Here is a 6098-nt window from a genome sequence, read left to right as displayed (position 1 = left end):
GGGGGGGGGGGGGGGCGCGAACAAAGGCACGCACGGTGCCCGGGCCGCGCCTGGCCGCCCCGCCGCCCCCTCTGGCGGCTGCCCCGCTCCCCCCGCGGGCGCGGGCGGGGCCGTTCCCGGAGCGCTCGGGGCCCGGGGTCCCCCCGCCGCCGCCACTCACCGCCGCGTCTGGGCAGCTCCCGCTCCGCCGCCGCCAAGCGCGGCCGCCGCGGCCGTAAAACCCGCGGCCAGTTCCTGTCGGCCCTTACGACACTTCCTCCCTTGGCGGCGGCGCCTGGCGACGGCGGGGCGGGGCCGGCGCCCTCAGACGGGAGCCGGTGCGGGGAGAGCAGGGACCGGGACAGGGACAGGGACCGGGACAGGGACAGGGACCGGGACAGGGACCGGGACAGGGACCGGGACAGGGGCGCGGAACCAGCTGGCTTGGAAAAGCCCTCTGAGGCCCTTGAGCCCAGCCGATGACTGAACGCATCCGGTCTTTCATGGACTCGGAGGGTCCTGAGCTGGCAGGACCCGCAGGGATCATGGAGTCCCCCGCCTGGCCCTGCACGGGACGCGCCAGCAATGCCACCCTGTGCCTGGGAGCGCCGTCCCAGCTCCGAATTCTGTCAGGCTTGGCGCCGTGCCCATTCCCGGGGAGCCTGTTCAGTGCCCAGCACCCTCTGGGGGAAGAACCTTTCCTGATAGCCCAACCTAAACCTGTCGTGCCTCAGCTTCCTGCTGTTCCCTCGGCTGCTGTCACCCACAGTGGCCAGATCAGACCCTGCCCCTGCGCTGCTCTCCTGAGGAAGCTTTGGCTGCTCTGAGGTCTGGCCTCTGCTCCGGGCTGGACAGACCAAGTGTCCTCAGCTGCTCCTCATGAGGCCCCTGCAGTCCCGTCACCATCCCTGTGGCCTCCTCTGGATCCTCTGGAATGGTTTCGTGTCTTTAGCTTTCAACACCTCCAGGGATGGTGAATCCACCACACCCCTGGGCAGTCCGTTCCAATGTCTAATCACCCTTCCAGTGAAGAAATTCTTCCTGACATCCAACCTAACCATCACCTGGCACGTCTGAGGAGTATGTCCTGTTGTCCTGTCCCTGTTCCCTGGGAGCAGAGTCCGACCTGGGGCTGTCCCCTCCTGTCAGGAGCTGTGCAGAGCCACAAGGTCCCCCCCGAGCCTCCTTTTCTCCAGGCTGAGCCCCCTCAGCTGCTCCTCATCAAACTTGTGCTCCAGACCCTTCCCCAGCTCCATTCCCTTCCCTGGACTTGTTCCAGTCCCTAAATGTCCTTCCTTCCCAGGGCTGGCAGCGCGGCCTCAGCAGTGCCCAGCACAAGGGACAGCCACTGTCTGCTCTGTGTTTTGTTTGATCAGCCCAAGCCTGAGCAGGCACGGGCGCTGCCCACAAGGATGTTCCCAGCTGTGTTTGGTCTGGGGACAGGCGCCAGAGGTGTTCTGGTGACACTCTGTTGCAGATCAGAGCGCAGGAGTTGTTGCTTTTCCTTCCAAAAGTGCATGAGGGACGTCATTCCTGCCTGGATAAGCCTTGGGCTGCATTGTGTGACTGGTAACAGTGGAAATTCAGCAAGGCTGAAAGACTCTCAAGCCATCTCTGCTGCTCTTCTGCCTCAAATAAATTCTTTTAAGAGTGCTACTGGATACCCCAGCAACAAACAAGTCCTTTAGATGTGAATATTATACTAATGTGCACACAAGGCCCCTCAAAATGCAGAGAAATTGTGGGTTTTTTTTCCTTTTCTCACATGAAGCTTTGCAGGGCCTGTGCTTACCACAAGGGCCCTCATAAGACTTGCTCATTTTTGTTTGCCACAGTTATTTTTCAAGGAAGCGACAGGTCTGGGCTTAAAAGTAAAAAACCAGGAACTGCCCTACATGTCCTAACAGGATTCTTTAATTAGGAAGAATAAATAGTGTGGGGTTACAGCCTCCTGTTTACTAAGTGCTTAATGCTGAAGTAAAGTGGAAAAAGAGTAGAAGACCTGTTGGAAATCAAGGGAATTAAATGCTTTTATTCAAAGTAATTACTTATAGAAATACTGAAATTTTGAGAAAGAAATGGGTATCTGAATCCTTTTACATTTATTTATTCTTTTCCAAGTCTCCTTTGCCCCATCCCTGGAAGTGTCCAAGGCCAGGATGGGGTTTGGAGCAGCCTGGGATAGTGGAAGGTGTCCCTGTCAATGGCAAGGGCATTGGAACAAAATTATTTTTAAGGTCCCTTCCAACCCAAACCATTCTGTGATTATTCTATGATTCAGAAAGGTTAATTCATCTTATCTCTCTCCATGTTGTCTTTGTGCTCTGCAGATCTGTTTTTAAACACTTCTCTCTGCTCCACAGAGGTGTTCACATACAAAACTGTGCTCAAAGGTTTCCTTTTTATTTTTGTCTGTGTGTTACCAGGCACCAAAGGACCCTTGTGGTCCCGATGGAGCTGCTCTGGCACAAGTTCACTGGCCTGGGGTAGTTTAAACAGAAAGAGCAAACAAATGTCAGTGCAGGACTGGCCCAAATTCTGCTCTCACTTACCATGTAGCTGCTATGGGATTGGGCGAGTCAGAGCCATGTGTTAGGGTGATGTCTGTGTGAAGAAGACAATCCAGGCCAGGAAACATTGTTAGAGAGGGTGCAGATGATCTAAATGATCATGAAAGCCTGTTCTGCTGGAAGGTGTTCCTGTCCATGGCATGGGGGTTGGAATAAAAGGATCTTTAGGGCCCCTTCCGACCCAAACCATTCCATGGTTCTATGATTCTGTGGCTACTGCTGAGATATGCTCAGTCTAAGTTCCTACTATGCTTAAGGCTGTCTTAATTCTCCTCTCTGTTATGAAAACAGCTGCTTTGAAAATGCACGTTCTCAGCCAGAACCCACACCTTTTTATTCTTCCCCCTAATTCCAGGTACGTTTTGCTCCTTAGTTTTCCTCTCACTGCTTTTGGAACATCCCTCAGCTGTGAGCACACTGCCCATCACAAACCACATGTTCTGAGGCAGGGATGGGGCTCAGACACAGGCCTTGTTGTTCATCATTCTTTGTTCAGTAACTCTGTGATGTTGGAGGTATCCATGGTTAATTTTTTTTAAAAAACAGCAACTTAGAAAACTTTGGAAACTTAGTTCCAATATCTGTGTGAAGAAAGGAGCTGCTGGTGGCCTTCCTCTTCATTGCTTAAGGCAAGTACCTACGCTTTGATTTAGTTTCACAGTTGCTCTCAAGGTATTATTATAGTAGAAAATGGACATCTAAACTTGCCTTTGTTCCCTGTGGTAACAAAGTGACGTCCCAGCTGCACCAGAAATAAGGATACTGGGGACAAAATATTGAGCTGTACTTAGTCTGGGCAATAAAATATAGGAGAAGGTCAGTGCTTTATAAAGAAGTTAGTTTTTTTCTCAAAGAAGGGGAAGTAATTTGACATGAATGTGTGACACGGAACTAAAACTGAAAAGTTCTCTGTTGTTCTTCACTTATTAACAAACAATCTTTTAACAAGTTACTCCTAATGGTGACTGCATTACCTGAGCTTTCAGGACACCAGCAAAGCAGTAATTAAGTCTATTTTTCCTTTCCACCTGTCCAGATCAAAAATAAATTATATGTTTTGGAATCTGCTTTTTCACATGGGTAAATAACAGGTTTTTTTGTGGGACTTGTCAGTGCTATGGCCCTGAGGGTGTTCCCCTTACAGGGGTTTGCCCATCTGGGGTCAAGGTCAGCTTTGAGATTGATGCCTTGTGCAGGCTGGCCTAGAACAGAGACTAGACAGAGTTAAAGAATAAAGCAGGGATTTATTAAAGGCCTCAATGGATCCACCTTGGGCAGCACAAGAGCCCAGCCAGAGCTACACCCAAGATGAACCAAAATGGTCACAAAATGCACAACTGGGGTCTCACACTTTTATAAGTTCTGCTCCATTTGCACATTGGAGTTCATTCCAGCTTTAGCCCATTCAGTCCCATCCTGCTTGTTTTTCTCTCTCCAGCCCACGTTGTTTCTGCTCTTGGGCCTGAGATTTGGATCATTTGTCCTTGGTGCCCAGCTGGAGAAGGAATTGTTTTGTCTCCCTGCTCTGTGCAGAGAGCTCACCATCCCCTAATATGAAGCTCAGAAGTACACACTAAAGCAGCACAGAATCTGAAAAATATAAAAGCTAAAACCTGAGGCATAAAGATAAGTCCAGCATGACATTCCTGCTTCACCCAGTGCTCCCCATGGACTTGTTGGGCCATCTGGGCTCAGCTGAGTCTGGTCACTGTCACCAAGGTGTCTCTGCATGCTTTGCTCAGGTGTGTTGGGCTGTGCCTGTGACAGCCAGGCCACCCTGGTGTCCTCACCTGTTCTACCCATCCCACCTCGCTGCCATGCTCAGTCCCCAGCTTCCCTTCCCTTCTGGAGCAGAGTCCAACTCTGCCATTTCCTGAGAGCAAGCCCACACCTCACCATGGTGAGCAGGAATTCACTGATTCTTTTTTTTTCAATGTTTAGAGACAGGCACTGTGTGGGCAAAGATGCTGTCATTCCACTGAAGCGGCCTGGCTCTGGTCCTCTGCAGCTCCAATAAATACAAAGATACCTGCAGGTCTGAAATTTCTGCACTGAACTCTGCATTTAGAGAGGAAATGCAATGTGTGCTGGCAGAGGTGGGAATACCAGGTCTGTCCAAGTTCCTGAAGCAGCAAACAGAGAATCATATAAAAAGCAACCAGGGTTACAGGTACAGGGAAGGAGGAAATCAGGAAAACCAAAATGTATGTGTGTGCTTCACATAGTGTTGTTCGGTTCCTGCTGAGGAAAGTGGCTGTTTGAGGGCAGGGCTGGTGCTCAGGGAGGGAATCTGCCATGTAAAAGAGGTTAATGGGGAAAGGCTGCGGTTTGGGAAGTGTTGTAACGAGAGAAATCACAAGAGGGGAGTGTTGTACAGCACTCCAGCATCTGCAATTCCCACAGCAATGACCCCGTGCCATAATCCAAGTTTATTTTTCCAGAGGAAGATACAAAAGTCACCTCCTGCATCTCTTTTGACAGCAGCAACATTTTCCTCTGTGTGAGACAAGGATTTGTCATGTCAAGATCAATAAGCAGGAGAATTGCCATCTCCACCTCTGTAGCTGTGTTGAAACCAAGTGTGAAACGACAGTGAGAGAGGTTTGACAGGTTAAAAAAAAGGAATACAAACCAGAGATGTGTGAAGGATGAGTCAGCCATGACAATATTTATTTCATCTCTTGGTCTTATCTCTTTTTTCATCCTATGAGTGAAATCATGAGAGTCTTTGATCACTGACTGGGAGCTGGCTGCTTTTTCCCTGTCTACTGTCAGTGGCGGGAAGAAATCGTGACTCAGCAGGAGGCAAAGGTGTGTCCATAACCCCATTCTCCTTCTGATAAGGTGCTCTTAAGCTTTTCAGGAAGTTTCCTTCTGTCTGCTACCCTGCCAAGACTACTTTTACTTCTCCCTGTCTCCTGAGGACACAGTGCCCTTCAATAGTACTGGAAAAACAATGCAAAGAGCAGAGAAAATCTCTTTCTGTTGAACCCAGGTTTGATATGTGCTTAGAAACCCAGTGAAAATGCACTTAAGAGCAGAGATGCTGCTTCAGAGATGATTTCATGGAAGAGGATTGACTCCACTGTGCCTGGCATTTGGCCTGGGAAGCTGATGGGCAATGATTAATTTCAAATGATGCGCTGCACTGTAAATAGCTGGAGAAAGCTCTCCTCTTCCCAAGCCTTAACTGAGAACAGGGAAAGAAGGAAGAGTTTGGGGGAAGGTGCAAGTGTGACTTCCAGGAAAGCTCAGCGTATGGCTGCAAAGCTGATGCTGGCAGCTGATCTCAGCTGGACCCAGCTGCACTGGGAGCAGCCCTGGCACAGCAGGGATGGTGCTGTGAGAATTGGGCATGTCTGCCTTTCTCATCCATCATTGTTCCCTGCTCCCAGCGTTGCACAAGGAGGGATTTGCACTTGGGCAAGTCAATATGTTGATCTCCTTGCATGAACTGCTCACCCACACACTCTGACCCATCCCACTTCACAGTGTGAAAGGAGCACAGCGGCAGGAAATTCAGTAGTAACAGCCATCAACAGTGTCAGG

Source organism: Anomalospiza imberbis, chromosome 6 (assembly GCF_031753505.1).
Source record: "Anomalospiza imberbis isolate Cuckoo-Finch-1a 21T00152 chromosome 6, ASM3175350v1, whole genome shotgun sequence".
Taxonomy (NCBI): Eukaryota; Metazoa; Chordata; class Aves; order Passeriformes; family Viduidae; genus Anomalospiza; species Anomalospiza imberbis.
The sequence above is the reverse complement of the archived record's forward strand: the minus strand, read 5'-3'. Positions refer to the sequence as shown.